This window comes from Acanthopagrus latus, chromosome 19 (assembly GCF_904848185.1).
Source record: "Acanthopagrus latus isolate v.2019 chromosome 19, fAcaLat1.1, whole genome shotgun sequence".
NCBI classification, from domain to species: domain Eukaryota; kingdom Metazoa; phylum Chordata; class Actinopteri; order Spariformes; family Sparidae; genus Acanthopagrus; species Acanthopagrus latus.
Genome location: NC_051057.1, coordinates 16679488 through 16697307, shown reverse-complemented (window position 1 = coordinate 16697307; position 17820 = coordinate 16679488). Strand labels below are relative to the sequence as shown.

At 45.6% G+C, this 17820-nt stretch overlaps 1 protein-coding gene across 1 annotated transcript in view; it reads left to right on the top strand.

The window, feature by feature from the left end:
- The first annotated feature begins 12060 nt into the window (after nt 1-12060).
- Nucleotides 12061-17820, top strand: part of plxdc2 (plexin domain containing 2) — a 77585-nt gene continuing 71825 nt past the window's right edge. The window contains exon 1 of the mRNA XM_037079357.1: nt 12061-12166. The gene's annotated coding sequence lies outside the window, so the exon portion shown is untranslated. The remainder of the gene's footprint in view (nt 12167-17820) is intronic.

Below are 17820 nucleotides of genomic sequence, written 5' to 3'. Positions count from 1 at the left end.
GAGAGCGTCGGAGTCCGCCGGGGGGGGAGAGAAGCGGAGACGATCGGAGGAGCTCTGGTCCGGGGACACTGACGGGAACAGATCAGCAGAGGGGAACTTGGATATGGCGGGGGTGAAGACGGTCGACCTTCTCCTTGGAGTTGTTTTAGTTTTGCAGTGTGTGGGGAATGCCCGAGCCGAGATCACAGCCAGCAACGGTAAGAAGCTTTTATTTTTACATTTTTTTCAGCAGACCTGTTCGACACACTGACTTATTTCATGCAGGAGAAACATCCCACTGACTGTGTCCAGGCTCAGATCGCATCCACACCTCTATTTATTCAACACATCTGAGTATAAAGCTCCTGTGTGTGTGTGTGTGTGTGTGTGTGTGTGTGTGTGTGTGCAGAGACAGACACCTCGGAGGCTGTTTTCATTATCTTATTATCTTATTTTTAGGAATAATCTGTGCAGACTGGAGGAGGCTGTCATGACCTACTAACTTCCTTCTTTTTGTCTTTGTCTGGATCAAAGCCTTTGTTTTTATTCTAATTATCATATTTTTCACAGGACTACAACTTTGAGTTAATTGCCCTGCTCATGCATACACCCCCCCTCCCCCCCGGCTGCACTCATCATCACTGTACATTAATACTGAAATACTGTCACTTTCTGCGTCCTCCTCTCTGCAACTTAGACCAGATTTCAGATCAGCTCTTGCAGGAGAGTGCAGGTGCTCTGGTGGGTGAGACCTGCATGCTCTCCTCCCTCCTCCTCGCCCTTGATTGCAAGTCAACTCCGGAGGATGAGGGCTCCCTGTGTGAACAATATCCCTACTGTAAAGCCACGGCGTGTGCAGTGAAAAGTCCACTAATCTCAAATCTAGTCAATCCCCCCCCCCCGACATACACACACACACACACACACAGCCTCCAGCAGACAGTGGAATAAGTTCATGCCAACGTTTGGTTTCTGTTCACACAGGCGAGCTCTTGTTTCCCAGGGCTTTTTATTGCTGGCAGCGTATTTTCATCACGTATCAGATAGTGGGGGTTAGAGAAATGTTCGGCTGCTGACAGTGACTGTAAATTAAACCCGTGTGTGTGTGTGTGTGTGTGTGTGAGTGCAGACCACAGTTGCAGGAATGCATGGCTCTGTTTGGGAGCGACAGAGGCTATCAGCTGTGTGCGACCGGGTCTCACACACATGCTTTCCTTATGAATCCAATCAATCTGCTGGACTGCTGCTGCTGCTGCTGCACCCTGACTCATCTGACTGGTGCTTCAGCAGACAACAACAGCTCGTTTTCCTTTTTCCAGAGGTCCAAAACACCGGCATCCATTCGCTAAAAGGGCATTTTTTTTTCCCCCTCAGAGCACTTCACCGGGACACATTTAGTATGTAGGACAGTATTTTTAGACATCTTGGCGAGGTGCTTCCCTGACCTCGACTGTAAGGAGCAGCCCCCCCACCCACGTCTGTCCTTCCTCAGATAGGCTTTTATTAATAGAGCACAGGTGAACTCCTCCACTCCCAGGAGGTCCAACGATGCAGAGCTCATTCCTGGAGAGGCTCTCAGTGTCTCCAGCAGAAAGACTGGATGGAGGCGTTCATTTCCCCCTTCTTGTGTTTATTAGCTGGAAGAGCTGTGGGGAACATCTGGGTGAAATTACTCAACATCCTGTGAGCTCAGAGCATCTTTTTTTTTTTTTTTTTTTTAAATAAGCTTTCAGTTTGTGATGTTCCCTCTCACCAAGCTGATTCTCGGGGTTAATCTGCACTCCGGGGTGGAAAAAGAGATGTTCCACTTGAAGTCTGGAGAGCGTCTGTGAAAGAGGGAGAGCGTGAGAGACAGAGAAGGAGAGAGTCCCGCCTGGTGCGATGATGTGGTCTGATCTAAATGCCTGCGCTGAGGGCTGTTAATGTGCTATGATTGTGGTCATGTGTGGAATTTCATTGGTTGTGGATGGATGCTCGGCGTCCTGTTTCTTCGCAGGCGAGGGGTTAACCCGCTCGCAGGCAGAGACGTGGACGTCTCCGGCTCCATCACGCCCCCGGTCCTCATCCATCATACTGCCAGCAGCCGCCTCTTGCAATCATACAAACACACACCCGGAGGCACACGGGAGTGTCAGAATCTCGCAGGCTGACCTTCATGACGAGGGACGTCTTCTGATAGCTCGTACCGCTTTGGATCCCGCAGGGCCAAGTTCATAAGATATCTGGATTCCTTAAGATCATAAGCCGACAAATTCCTTCTCATGTCTTTCATTCATGACCTGCCTTGAGTCAGTTCCTCTCTGCTGCGTCTCTACGAAACAACAGGTGCCTGCAAACACAACAAAAAAGACAACTCATGACCAACAGTTCTCAATTTGATCATCAAAACAACCCAAGCGCGGTATTTCTGTCATGCATTTTTTCCCTTTCCAATGTTAGAACTGAATCGTAGATTTGAGAAACTTGCAAGAATTGTACTAAAACTACCAGCGTTTTAATATGTGACAACGTGGCAAGTCACAAAAACCCTTGGTACAGATCATACTTTCGGTTAAAAAGACCATTCTAGCAGGGGTTAGGTTTAGCGTATCCATCTGAAGACGACCTTTTTTATGGTTCAGCCGAAATTGTTATGTGACATCTGGACACAGTGTTGGAGACGGAGCCCTGCGGCCCGTGCTCAGTGGCATTTTGAAAAAAATGCAAAAAGGCTTGACTTCCTCGGTATGAATCTATTTGAATCTTCTCCCACCGATCGCGACGACCAACCTCCAGTTTTGCGCTCGGCTAACTTGGATGGCAATAAGATGATTTAATAATGTATCTGCAATCCATCATGTAAAAAGTAAGAACTTCTGATAACTTCGGTACGACGAGTGCTGCCGTCGGTGTCTGTTTCCGTGGCGATATGTGTTTCCTCTAACATTAACTTGAGCCCAACCATATTCTGAACACTTAAACCCTAAATGAGGTAGTAGAAGCTGTAATCTCTTCACACCTCATGGTCTGGAACGGAATCCAATTCACAGGGTGATTGTTCCATTTTCTTTGCTCACGCTCAGCCATTCCCACTCAAACTCAAGAAGTAGCCGAGCTTAAACCGTAAACACGAATCACACATCACTTCTGTTACATTTCAAGTCGGTTCAGCCGTGAGGAACTTACAGCCTGGTCTTACAAAATTGTTAAAGGCGATCACAGCCTGGGTGTAAATTTACAACTATCGACTTTCTGGCATCGAGACGTAATCATTCAAGAGAGAATCGTGATGCGTCAAAGAACTGATCTCATTCCAATCCTAAGATGTTTGACTGATGAAAGGAGGAGCAGACTTCTGCTCAGTGCATGCAGAAAAAAACTGTGATTTCTATTCGCTTGATATTTTCAGAACGATACAGTAGAATGAATATATTCCTGGCACCCATTGTTTTGTTTTTACTTTATCTTGTAAGGCCTCTGCAGCGCCACAGCGGTCGGCAAGTCGAGTCGACGCTCAGAGGGGACAGGATAAACAGGTCTGGAGAATAAAAGCCTGCGTCCTTTCTATGTAGTCAAATCTCTCAGTTTTTCAGTATAATTTTGAACGTATTAAGTGATTTCTTCAAGCAGACAAACGACCCAAAAAGATTCAATGAGGGATTTGAAAGGATTCCAGAATTGGTTTCAGATGTAATAAAACGCTGTCACACCCTTTCCCCCGTTTCATGACTAATGCTGCCGTGCTCCTCGCTCTCCGCTCTTTGTCGCGCTTGATGGATGATTCCCGGCACAAACTGTCTGCTGAGAAGCTCCCTCCACAAAATGGGAGGTCCAGCTCCGTCTACTTTAGCGAGGGGATTGTAAGCCTTCTTGGAATCTCACCCCCGCCGGCCGTTCCCTCCCTCCCTCCCCCGTCTCTCTCTCCCTCTTTCTGACATTGCACATTTCAGAACGGACAGAATGAGCTAGCCTCTTTATTGGCCCTCTGAATGACCTGCTGAAAGGATCTGCCATGAATGGATGACGGGGGTGGGGCAGCATGAGGGGGTGAGAGACAGGGAGGGGCGGCGGCGGCGAACGGCGGCTTGGGTTTACATGCTGTATGCGGCCACAGCGGGCCGTGCCATACATGGCAGAGGCGGGGAGGCAGGGTCGTCCCCCCGTACCAGCATGCAACAGCAGCACCAGGCTCCTGCATTAGTCACGCCTGGCCCTTGCCGCTGAGCTCCCTGCCCCTTCTTAGTCCGGGGAGAAGCTCAGTCTGAGGGGCCTGAGCGCAAGCAGAGTTCAATAGGCAGCGAGACAAAGAGCGCGGAGGCCACTAGTTAATGAAACCCGGCGCAGTTAAGCCCCTCTGTAGCTTCTCCTCATTGTCTTTAATGTGGCTCTAAAGCTCCTTCCCGGTCCAATTGTTGCAGTCACTGCCTGGCATTTTCCTACTCCGCCTGATTTACTCAGTTTATTCAAAGCAGCAAAATTATGGATCTTGTCCGTCAGGCGAGTTTGGAAAAGGTCAGAAGCGGGAGCAGGAGCCTCGTAAAAGCGGGGCCTCATTACGGGGGTGATACGGATCTGAATGTCAGCGGTCTGCTGAGAGATGACAAGCATTTTCCGTTCGCGATAAACATCCCTCTTCCACAGACGACTGCGAGAGCTGCCAGCAGACCGCAGCGTCGTCCACAGTCAGGATGTGACCTGCTCCTCCCGTTGACTCTGCTGCGGGATGCTGCCAGAGGAGATGCTAGATGATCAGCTGAGGAGAGGAACGGTTGTTATTGAGGTGGGAGGCTTCTTCTTCCTCTGTCCTGAGGGGGGAAGTTTGAGGAGATAACGAGGTTTAGAATAGAGACAATTCCCCCTTCATCGCTGACTAGAGGAAAGAGTCAGAGCAGGGTAATTACAAAAACACAACACTGTAAAGTATACTGAGCGATGATTTGAAGCATAGATTAGAGGAGAAAATGTAAATGGCAGGAATATTAAAAGGAAATTGTTCCCTTGGTCTTCCTCTCTTCTACAGTTATTATGTTTGGTCAAATTAATGTCCAACAAGGAGATCCAGGAATCACTTTGAAGAACTTAATTTGGTTTTTGCATCAAGGAGCCCAAATAATGAAGGAAGGGTCATAACTTCACCAAATCCCAACTGCGGTTTCAGCTGTATTGAAGTCTATGGGAGAGAAAAACTCTAAAAACCCAACATCTGTACAGCAGTAAGACTTCTGATGAAGAAATGTGTTCAGAAAACGAAAGAACACACTTCAGAGAGGAGGTAACCGGCATTTCTGTCTCCAAAATAAACAATATCATGACCAAACAGGGCAGGTTCCAGTCAGATATATCAATGACATTGCACACAGGAGCCTCTCTGAAAGAGAATGAGGGGATGATGATGTTGGTGACCTACTCTTCTTCATCAGATCAAGTCATACAATACAGATATGTTGGGTTTCTCCGTGAGTATCCCCATAAGCTTTAATACAGCCATCACGCCAAGTAAGATTCGATGAAGTAATGAAGCTTTCTCCCCAAATAATGATGTAGTTGCACACTGGTTGGTTGTGTGTTAGGTAGCAGGATCTCCAATATGTCTTAAGTCGCCTTCACTGTCTGTGGTTTTGTGTTGTTTGTCGCACTTGGATGTTATCTGCAAGAAACGAGATAAACCGGGCATGTGGGCATTAAAAAAAGAAAAAAAAAACATGGTGGTGACCCAGACTGGGAGTTACAATGGCAGCCGCTGCAGGGAGAAAGCAACAAAAGACGGCAAAAGAAAGGATTCAGTGAGTCGTTTTAATCATGTTTCTAGGTGAAAGATACCAGATAAGGAAATAACAGCATCTGTGGTGGTTTTGTGCACAATATTAAAAATGTTTTCCTTAGAAGTTAGCTGACCCGGCCCATGCTAATACCAGACACATGCGCGATGTGTGCACCTTTGTGTCTGCTCCCGGAGGCTTGAGTTACAATGCGTCTTTACCTTGGCTGAGCTTCACGCGGGATCATGCGAGTGCCTCATTAGATCACACTGGGCCTCAGAGGGGAGGTGAAGTCTTTGCACCTGATACACACCAGTAAGTGCCTGGTATTTGACGGCCGTAAAGTAAAAGTGCACAGCGCTGACTTTTACGAGTAACATAGCGTAAAATGGCTGGCTGGTTGGCACTCAGCTGTAGGATCCGCAACGAGGGGTCCCTCCGGGGCTGAAATCTGTTAAAAACATCTCGAAGACGTGATGATGTGAAACACAGATGGGATGATTTCACGCTCGATACTCGGAGGACTTGTTGGACATTAATGTGTTTCGTATTGTGTCTAATGCGAGAGAGCAGGTAGGAGGGGAATCACTCGCAGGTGTTATAATCAATGTGTCCTTTCAAATGATTCAAGAAAACAGGGACGGGATTTTGATTCGTATCCTCCGTTTGGGGTCATTTTCTTCAACACACACAGGCAGGCGCTCATAGATGTGCATCTCGACATGAGGCGGCTTCTACCAATGTGAAAATCACATACGGCCCCCGCTGCCTTTTTCACATGGTGCCTGCACAGAAATGATGAAAAGGGGTCCAGAGATGTGTTGCGCTCGCAGAGGAGAGTTGAAAGAAGCCAGGGGAACAAAGTGTTACATGCATGGTTATCGTGAAAAGGAGAAAGGGGGGTGAAGAGAGAGCGCGGCGTCTCGGGCCGTCTCAGGCATGCTGAAAGAAGATAAGGTGGCCGCCCGACGGAGGAGCCCGTCACCCCGCCCCGATTGCAGGCTTCATATCCTGAGCCCAGCAGGAGCGGCGGCTTGGCTTTGTCCCACAAAAGCCGGTGTCACTCACGGGGTTTACAGCATGCTGCTACATGCCTCTGCCTACATGTGCAACTGTGTGTGAAAGTTTTCTCTCTCTCACACTCTGTGTGTGTCAATTCCCACACCGTCTCTCTCACCGCTGTTTTCTCTCTTTTACTCTTTATTTATATATATCTATATTTTTGATTCAGACAGCAGAGAGTGAAGTAAAGAAAGGCAGAGTTTTCTCAACCGCAGTACTTTTTGAGTCCAGACTGAAATTTGGCAGTTAAGGCTTTCTCAGTTTTTTTGTTTACTGATTCATCAGATGTCAAGGTCTGCTGGAAATACTTGAGAAATTGGTCGTATTTGTTCAAACTTCTTGCAAATTGAGTTTGATTACCGCTCTGGCAGTTTTGATTCGGCACCAGTATTTAACTTTTGGACATTTGAATTGACCGTTCCTTAAACCCCTTCTGGTTTGACAACTAAGCACAACAAGGCCCACCAAGATTTGGACTCAAATGCTGAAGCCGTGCATGGGGCTGTAGTCGGAAAAAGATACTCCATCCGTTTTTATAGGAATCATCTACTGGTGAGGATGCTAACGCTTTGCCCAGGATATGTTGGCTTTAGCTTAATCTTTCATGTATGTAGCCTTCGAGTGACTATTTAAGAACCCTTTACAAGCCTCTTGTTCTAAATCTAATCAGCTGAAAACATTAGAAACATCAGCCAACAACAGTGTTTCTAACAAACTAATGCCACTAACGTTAATTAGGTCGCTAACAAACCCTAACCCTAACAGCTAATAAAATTTGCCAGCGACAAAATCAACGGCCGCCAGCTAGAAGTCAGACACTCTTCACTTCTCCTTTGTCTGAAATTATCAGTAAAATTACTTTGGGAAATTTGAGTTTATAGCAGCGGAAACTGGGGTGGTGGGTTTAGCAGTACCCACTCCTTGTTGCTGCACACATGACTGATTTCCATGTGTTTGCTGGGGTCGACCGAGTCAGCAAACACTTTCATTTATTTCAGCGAGTGCAAAGACATCCAACCTGACCTCCAACCTGTGCTGTTTATGGGTCTGTTTATCATGTTAACAGCATGCTCACATGAGAAGCCATAAATCACAGTTTTATTAAACGGCAGGTGTCATGTCTTACCATAAGCCGGGTGTAGACCGCAGCCTTTGCCGTGATTAGCTTGCTTATGCCGCACACACTCAAATATGTTCAAACAGTGTTTTGAACTGACTGATGTGTTTTCCTTGCTGTAGGTCCAACAGCGCTGCCTTTGTTACTCTGCCCGGAAAGTGTCTCAGCGTCCCCTGTCCAGAAGTTTCTATTCCCCCTCCCAAACTCATCCTGACAAAGAACAAGTATGCCCCGCAGCAGCGGCTTTTCACAGCGCCGCACAGGCTGCGAGACGTTGACGGGTTGGAGCATTTTTGGGTGAAAATGAAAAGATTTACAGCCCCCAGTGTATTTCTGTGTGAGGAGGCAGAGAATAGATTGTGACTTTTATGACTGCACTAAAGCTGTCTTCTGTTTGCAACCGTACATCTATAATGCATATGGACTGAACAAATCTTGAGGATTTGTGCCTTTTCTGGTGATCATATCATTGCTCTGTGTACGGGAGGCACTTTTTTTGGCGGGTTCAATGTTTCGAGTTGATGCTTTGACACAGTAACTGTTACAGATAAATCGAAAAATGACTCAGATTTACAGGCTGTTCAGCTCCTTGGGTTAAAATTTGGACATCATCTGTCACGGCGTTGGAGGGAGAATGGTCAACATTGTTCTGTTACTTGTTTTGGCGGATTCACTCCGCGTATGAGTCATGAGCATTCAACACAGCTCATGTTGTACATCTGTATCAAGACGTTCTGCTGGCTCTGCTCGGCTTTGTTGTTCATCAGTCTGACCCCTTCAGGAATCGGACTTGCCAGGAATGGAGAGAAAAACGGCCTCTTCCCACAAAACAGGCAAAGTTTTCTGGAGGTCAGGGTGATCTCTGAAACAAGCGTGCAGTTTTGGACAAACTTGCTCCAGCGTCTCCCAGCTGTCCACCTCCGAAACTCGGCACCGAGCTCATAAAGCTGTAAACAGGAGGCCGGTTGGCAGAACATCCTCCCTGTCTGTTCTGTTTACCACTGCTTTTTTCTGTTTTTCTGACTCAATCACACACACACACACACACACACACACACACACACACACACACACACACACTGGATTAAACAAAAAGTGGGACAAACCACAAAAAAATCAACAAGTGATTCTGGTAAATGAGGTTTAGCTTGTGCCAGGTGTTCAGGTTTCTGTCTCCTTGCCAGTGCTTGCTAGCTGAGAGTTGCTCCCAGAGCTAAACACAGCCAGGAACAAAGACTTGCTTTGAGTCTTTGTGCTGATGAATTGCAAGGTGTAACAGCAGCCTTTGTGCGCGCTTACTGTACGGGAGATAGAGAAACTCAGCCCAGGGTAACCAGAGACCCTCAAGTCTTAATCCAGTGGTATGTTCAGCAATGACGGCGGGAGCTGATGTGTTTCTTTTTCCTTGTACGGTCGAGTGAGAACAAGCACCCTGATATCAGAGGAGGACCGGGCGTGGTGGAGTGAACACATGTTATGATCCAGAAGGCAACAACACATCAATTTAAAGGCCCAAGACAGATCAAAGTCAAAGCGTGATTTGGCTTTGTGAGCATAAATTGGCAGGCTTGCAAACCTCAGCTCGACTGCCTTCAGGTATTTGTTATGTATAACGGGGCATGAATACGTCTCGTAAAGTCTGTTTATACTCGGAATTATTAGCATTTTTTCCCGCGTCCTTTCGTCTTTCACAAACAAAACCGAGCTGGTGCAAGGAGGAGAGAGTAGTTGCTCACACAGCTGACTATCAACCACATTTTTTCATTCCAGGGCGGCTCGCAGTGATTTCCTTCCTTTAGGGCTGACGGGTCTTTTGTCACGTCTCTCCGAACACGCCAGTATTTGCTCACTGATTGTCACCGAGAATGAATTTTCTTCGGATCAGGCCCCATCTCGCTGGAGCACTCCGACGCCTCTCCAAGACTGTTGGAAAATGTATTACACTCTATTTCCAGCGAGCAAGGTGTTGTTATTAAAATGCTAAATTACATCCATTTTGGGCTGCTAATGACGTCCCGTCCAAGGGCTGTGATGGATGGTGTTTGTTACAGAGGTAATTCTTTTCTGTTTGCCACCATTACAGTGTGTTTATGCGTGAGCTCTTCTGTCGGGCGGAGAGAGGAGCCCTGACATCGTAAAGTGTTAATTGTCTCCCATTTAAAGGCCTTTGTCTCCTGTGCCCCAGAATGCTCTAATTAGATGGCACGTAAATTAGCGCGAGCAGTTTAATTATGAATATGTTATTCATACCATTGCACAAAGGTAATGAATGTGCTCCTCTCCAAAACAGGTGGGGTGGGAGGGGTGATAAGTAATGATGTAAAACATTGCCATCGGTGTGAGCAGCGGACAGTGAGGAGTTTGAATGTGATGGTTACCAACAGGGTCGTAAAAAGTACGGTGGCCTCCAAGGTGCTAAAAGAAAACAATATTGAAAAGACAACATCAACAAAAGAACAATCAGGAATCACAACAACAAAACAGAAGATAACAAAGCAACAGGAAATGCCATCCAAACCGCAAGCACAACAATCACAACGATAAAAAAAAAAAAAAACTGATTTGAAAACTCGACAAAAGCAACAAACATTTTAGAAAACACAATAGCATTTTACAAAACAACAAAACAGAAAAAACATATTAGATAAGACATTTCAGGAAACATGACAATATGTTCTAAGTGTTTTCTACGATTTCTATTTTGGGTTGGTTTTTTTTTTGCACCCTGGTCAGTGTCAATGTGTTTTTCATCCCGAAGCCTCTGTATAAAAGACGTCCTTTTTTCATTACATCCAGCCGTTTTGCCGTTATCGTTCAACCCAGGGGCAGCGTTCAGGGGTTTATCATCGCGTTTGTGTCACACAGCACCTGAAAAGCTGATAGGCGTCTCAGGCAGAGGAGGTCCAGCTATTGATTAAATGTCTGGCCGACTCCCCGCTCACCCAAAGGCCTCTGGTATCGCAGACGCAGGAAGTGGTCAAGGTGCCAACGCATTGTGCATCATTGCAACAGGGAGACCTGCTCGCTGCCAGCCCTAACTTCATCTAAACACGTTTATTTAAGTCATAAATAAAAAGAGATGTGGGCACGTAATTTGACATCTGCGATGTGATAAATTTCCCTAGCTGTTTTGTTTTTTTGGCCCTGACAAAATGAAAGACCCGCTTCCCAGCACGTATTGAATGGGGGTCAAATATGAAATGCTTTCTCTCCAGAGTGCTGCCAAACCAATGATATATGCTCTGAAAATCCCATCTATCGAAAAAGGAGCCAAAATTGAAAATGAGAGGTGGCGATATGAATATAAATTAGTTTTGATGTCCTTTTCTTACCATGAGCCGGCTTCCGAATGGTCGGCAGATGTGCTGGTTCTCTTTTTGAAGATCCATCACTCAAAATTGTATCATTTCCATCCATGCTGCAAAAGGCAATTGGACTGTTTGTGACACAACATGATTTTTTAAATATGTCATTCAAAGTCACATTGCCTTTTTTCCCCCTGCTAACAGGAGCTAATTTAATTTCAAATGCTGTTAGATATCTGACAGCCGTGCTGGTCAGAGAAGACGTGTGTGTCCAATAAATCTGGAGATGTTTTCATGATTTTGAATGCTGTGATGGTTAGACAGTCGGCATGTCAAAGTGCTAAGCTAAATTGGAGTGACTTCTAAAAAGTGTCATTTGAAGCGACGTTTCCTCAGTGGAACACAACAAAGACGATGTTAAAATCATCTACAAAGCATCAAAAGTTGCGCTGGAGGAAATGAGCCAAAAGCGGTGAAAGCCAGCATTGTCCTGAACCCAAATTTATATGTTTACTGTCAAAAAGCTTCCGTGCTTCGGGGGCTTTTTTGATCCCTGAGCCACATGCAGGGAATTTATGGGAGTGTTTTTTCCTCAGTGGTGCAGAGGATCAGCTCAGATCAGAGGAGGAGATCAGCACATCGGATCTTACAGTCATGCGTTTTATTGTCTGCACATCATCTCTGCAAACAATTAGGTCCGAGTGGTTTGCTGAAAGGTCGGGAGCAAAACGTGGTCGCTGCATCCGTGTGTGTGTGTGTCCATGTGCATGTGCAAGCTTTCGAATGTGCATGAATGCGTGTATTTGTGTGACTCCTCTGTTTGAGGTCATCGAGCAGCCACTTCGCAGCGGCCTATCAGCAGCTACGGGCTGATGACTGTGTATTATGTGTAAACAGATGGAATAGATGGATTGTTGTGAGATCAATTCACGCAGGACCTCATTGACGCAAGGATAAGGATGAAGGTCAGGCAAGTCAAACTGAAGTCAAATTTATTTTCCCTGATTCTGTTCGTCATACTTTGTGTCATGATTCGTATCAACAAGTATTGTACGGAGTGCTAACAGAATGCTAACACCTGCGAGATCCCGACAACCATCGCTGAGGGAGCAGGTGCTGATAATGACTCAGCAGATGTCAAAAGAACTTGAATGAAAGGAGCCATCTGTTGAGAAACAGTGCTGTTGTTAACGAGCTAGGCTAACTAGCATCTGCTCTTGATGTGTAGCTTTCACTTTCTTAGTAGAAGCTAGTTAGCCTGGCCTGCCTGCTTCAACTTTATGAGTTGAGTTGTTAGTAGAACATAATTAGCTTGTTAGCTCCCACTTTCCAGTTTGAACCTTTATTTCTTAGTAGAAGCTAATAGCCTAGCTCGTCTTTTCTGACTGGAATACAAACATAACTTTCAAAGCAGGACTAGCATCTATTGGAAATTAGTGCTTACTGAAAGCAAGCTAGTTTGAGTAGTTTCTGTTTTCTGTGTGGAGCTTTCACTTTCATGGTAGAGGCTAGTTAGCCTAGCTTCCCTGTTGAGCTTTCACTTTATTTGAAAAGCTAGTTAGTCAAGGTTTGATAACTTACACATCCTGAGTTGTGGTTTCCCATTCTTAATAAACACTAGTTAGCTTAGCTTCCTTTTTCTGTGTGGAAAACAAACTTGACAGCACAATGTCTACACTAGGATTGGGAAGAAGTGCTGTTGTTAGCAAACTAGGCTAATTAACGTCAGGCTTGGAGAGACACTTTCACTTTGAGTAAAAACTAGTTAGCCTAGCCTTTGACTTTTTGAGTTTGAGCTTTCACTTTCTTCAGAGAAGCTAGTTAGTCGCGGTTTGCTAGCAGACACTGAAGCATATCTCCGAGCTTAATCACTGTTTGTACAATTATGTCCTCAAAATCTCTCACCATCTTGTGAGTGATGGAAAACATTTGCTTAAATGCTGCATTCTCAGTGTCGTTTGTATTTCCATACACAATAAATGAGGAGAATTACATTTTAAGTTTAACTTCTGGGCAAAACAGAGAACGTGAACATGTATTGGCGTCTCTTTCTACTCAGATACAATGAGCAACTCCTCCTGATTTCCTCTCATCCTCTTAATGTTCCTGAGTCACATGTGATTAGCAGTATACAGCTTGAATGATTGTTTGCCTGCTTCACGGTGGCCCAGAGTGACCGCGCTCCACCGAGTGAGGATGTATTTTTAATTAGCCGGAGGTCACAGTTATCTGCTGCTGAGATCAGGAGCCAGTCTGCCTCTCCTCTCACTTCTCACAGCTCTTTGTGGAGTACCTGATGGTGTTGAAGTGCATCATGAGCGCTCGCACGTCCCCTGTTCTCACTGCATCCGCTGCTCTATTTCTCACATTCCCACTTCCACATACTCATTTCTCTTCCTGCTCCAGTTTTTTGTCACAGCTGTAAAAGATGACCAGTCTTGGGAGTCTTTAGCTGCGTCATCCATCATCTGAGTTTACATGTGTAGCCTGTCCTTCACCCGCTGCCTGCCCACACTGATGAAGAGTCTGGAAATCAATACCTCACTGAAAACATTGAGTTTGCACCTCAGGGAAGAAGATACCAATCAATATCATACTAAAGTCCCACCATGTCACCATGACACCAGTGTCACAGCCATATTTTAGCATTTTGACTTAATCCAGCATATTTTGCTGACAGCAGCAGAGCTTTAGAGATTTAACAAACACTTATATACTTTATTATCAATTTTAGTTTATAGATTTCAACTTTCAACTTTTACATGCAAAAATAAGCTAATCTCTGAGCTCTAGCTCTACTCAGCTATGTAAATGTAATATATGACAGATATGCCCCTTCATCAAGAGTGACATGATGAGACATGCGTTACCTACAAGGCAATATATGATTATGACATGCATGCATCCTTGGAAATGTGGAGAGAAAGGTTTATAACTTAAAAGTAAAAATTCCCATAGTCAAATATAACGTGCGTATGAGCAGACATGAGAATGACTGAGCATGAAAAACATATTTGTCTACTTACTTTTGGCCAGGAATTCCATGTTGTGAGGTCTAAGATGAATATTTCTGAATCAGGGAGCAGGAAGTGGAATAAACAGTGTGTGTACAGAGCTGACAGTCAGTGTGATGGCATGTCTCTCATCTTGACCCTTGACCTTTTCTCTCGCGGCGAGAAAAAGACCTCATTCCCGCTCCCTGACTCGACGCTGGTAGCCCAAATTCATCTCTCTGTCCGGGCGAGAGGGAAGCAAACACATTAACGCTGTGGTGTCGGCCTCAGGCCAAGCGAGGCACACGCCAACAGACCTCGGATAAATAGCCCTACAAGCAGGCAAATATAAATACAGGCGTTCAGACACACAGACAGGTTTAGAATCAGTGAGCAAATACACGATTGTACCCTTCAGCTTTAAAGTTCAGACGAGTGGACGTCGTCCCACAGGAGGCCGGTGGTTCTGAATGGGAAACTGAATCAGAGAACCTTTAGGAAATGCTTTTAAAAACAACAAAAAGCCTCACAGCAAACTATTAACATTTGCGCTGCGGGTGTTTTTCCTCTGAATGACACTGTAGGAAGAAAAGCCGTGGCTACATTTCATCAGCATATTATTCATTTGTTTTTTGTTTTTTTTTTTCATCTTGGCATTCGCAGGAAGCACATCCAGAAGATTTGGTGATAAATCTTTGTTTACAACAGATTGCCACTGACAGAAGAAAAAGCTATGAGGGTTTTTTAAGGGTTGTTGAGGTCATCGGAGCATCAGAAGGTTTGTTGTTTTCAGAGGAAAAGTACTCCCACGTACTCACACTGTTTGGATTCGTTTGGAACTCTGAAATGTTGGTATAAATCTGCAGCTCAATGAGCACACGAGAACACCTGTCACATAAAGTTTTATGACTCAGCGATATCAAAAGAGATAAATTTGACAATATGACAAGTAAATGCCCCCCCGCTCGCTGTAAGCGTGTCAATAAGAATGACTGTGTAGATGTTTTTTGTTTTGTTTTTTTAAAAACTGCATGTCAGGTGCAACTGAAATTAGACTGCATATTTTCTAGAAAGACACGTCGCTTGTGTCATTAATCTATAACTACTGATTCAAATGGGTAAAAAGAATGGTGGTCGGCTCCATATTGGCCTCTTCTCCAAGTTAATAAGAGGCTCTAATATCAGACAGATCTCGGTAATTTCAGCCCTGTCTCTTAAGCAAAAACTTTATTTTGCATGCTTCATGTTGGTGCATCCTGCAGGCGCTCGGGTCATATCTCAGTCTCACATACATGTTGGCAGGTTAATCACCTCCTCCAGCCCGGGCGACACAGGGGGGTTTTCGGTACATCACCACGGGTGTTTGTGTCCTGTGACAGATTTGCAGTGACAGCCCACCGCCGAGACATGACAGGCAACACAACCGGCCTGATGCGGGGCTACGATCGCGCTGACAGGAAGGTAATGAAAAGGGTCCGTCTCGACTGACACCTCGGCCGTCCCGCCCGATGCCGGTGCTGGCGTGGATTCGCTGGAGTGATTGACGGTGATAATTTGACCCTGTCCGTCAGGGCGCGTGGCTTTATGGGATGGCTCCACTATGAGGGCTTGATTGTCTTGGCGGTCTCAGGTTATCTGCTCGAATTGTAGACATACTTTTCTGTCAGATAGGCGTGTGTACGACAGGGGGCTTCTCGTCATTTCGCCGTAGATTCAGGAGTTTCGAGACGAGACCAGCTTGACGAGTTAACGGCGTATATTTCACCTTCTGGCTGATAAGCTTCGTCCTGTCAGCTGTTTCAGTTTTCCATTACTTCGCGCTGGCACTCAAGAGGGGAAGGAGCGATGGGAATAACATGTGGGACTGCACATCTGTCTGAAAGGGAAAAAAACAGGCCTTGTGGAGAGGACAATGGACAGAGGAGAGGATGGAGAGAGGCTGGAGAGGGAATGCAGGAGACGACACCAAAGTCTGATCTCACTGACTCCGGGGTCGAACAGCTGGAGCGATAGCTTCCTTCCCAGCTTAGCCTTCGATTCAGCTGCAGGAGCTGCGAGCCACGAAAGCACGGCAACTTTCTGTGGAGTACATTTTTAATGACTCTAACTTTTGAAAGGTCACCGGGAGAGAACATAGAAACACTTAGTGCAGCATCACAGGGATTGCTGGGTGCGATGGAGAGGCCGAAGTTCAGGCCCGAGCTTCCTATCATGAGCTTGTTAGCAGAGCGAGGCCGTTGCTGTTCCGCGTGCGTCAGCAATATTCCCTCACCTCTTTGACATTCATTCAATTCTGCCTTTCTGTATGTCTTAGCTTCTCCTGCTGGCTCCCACTCCTTCACTCTCACAATCCCCATGAACATAAATGGAGCCCATGCTCCACAGCCTCCTCTGTCGTCATCAAAAGCTGAGGGTTTTTTTTGTTTTTTGGGTTGTTTTTCTTTTTTTATAAGCAAATATGCTGAATCTGAGTGGATATCTTATTTTTTTTCCAGCCTTATTTTTCCACCACCCTCCTCTCCCTCTCCTGCAGATGTGAAAGCTTGTGTCAGTCACCAAACATCCCCAGACTTTTTCCTGAGCTCCGGAGAGCTTTCGCCTGTGTTGGCCAGCGATGCCTTCATTCATTTTTTATACTGGATAGAGAGTGTAGGTGTTTCATTATACATCAGGTTTTTTGAAAGGGTGTTTGAGGTTGAGGGTGAAGTGGGCGAGTTCAAGACCTGGGGACAACTAGCACCTCTCCTGCTGGATTGACATTGTTCCTCGTCGGCTCTAGGACTGCTGGTGTGACCTTCCAGCAGAGGTGGATAAAATTAATAAATCTCTTTCATATCAGTCCATTTTTCAGATATCTAAGGCAATGCTGGCTTTGTGGTGTGTCTGATTCGATGAATCCTAGCGCCACCATGAGGTTTTTATTGAACTTTCCTTTCTGAACTATGCAATGGATCACCTCTAATTCTTGATCCCTTCACTTCTTTCCAAAGTGCCACCATCGAGTCAAAATGTCCCTTTCTTTATGACATCCACCTGCATAATAGCGAATGCGCTATACTCGTTTTGTGTTTAGCGCTAATGAGCAAATGTTGGCATCCTGACACGCTGAACAAAGATGGTGGATGTAGTAAACATTAGGGGCCAGGACACACCAAACACAGACTGTTGTGTCGCCTCATGTCTCCGGTGTCCGGACCAACAGGCTGCACTTGAATGCACCAGAAAGACGACAGCCGGCGGACATGTTGCCTGTATCTTCTATGCCTGCATGAGAGGAAATACATCTGCATACCACCATAGTCTGTATTTGTCATTCAAAGGAAGATTCAGCACTGCGGATATACAAACAGTTACAATAAAGCAATGTTTTTTGACAGCACTCGTGCTAATATAGGCTCTTAAATTTGAATATATAGCTTAACTAATTTAGTGAAATCCTGGATCCTACAGCGACAGGCTCATCTTTTCACACAGACAAGAGGAGTCAACAGTCAGATATTCTGAGCTTATATTCCACTGCGACGACAGGCTTGTTAGTCCAGGTCAGTTTCTTCACTGACGACATGAAGAGATGTCTCCGACGTGTTCCTGCAGGTTTGTTTTCTGGGCGTTGACCCAGTTCCCCA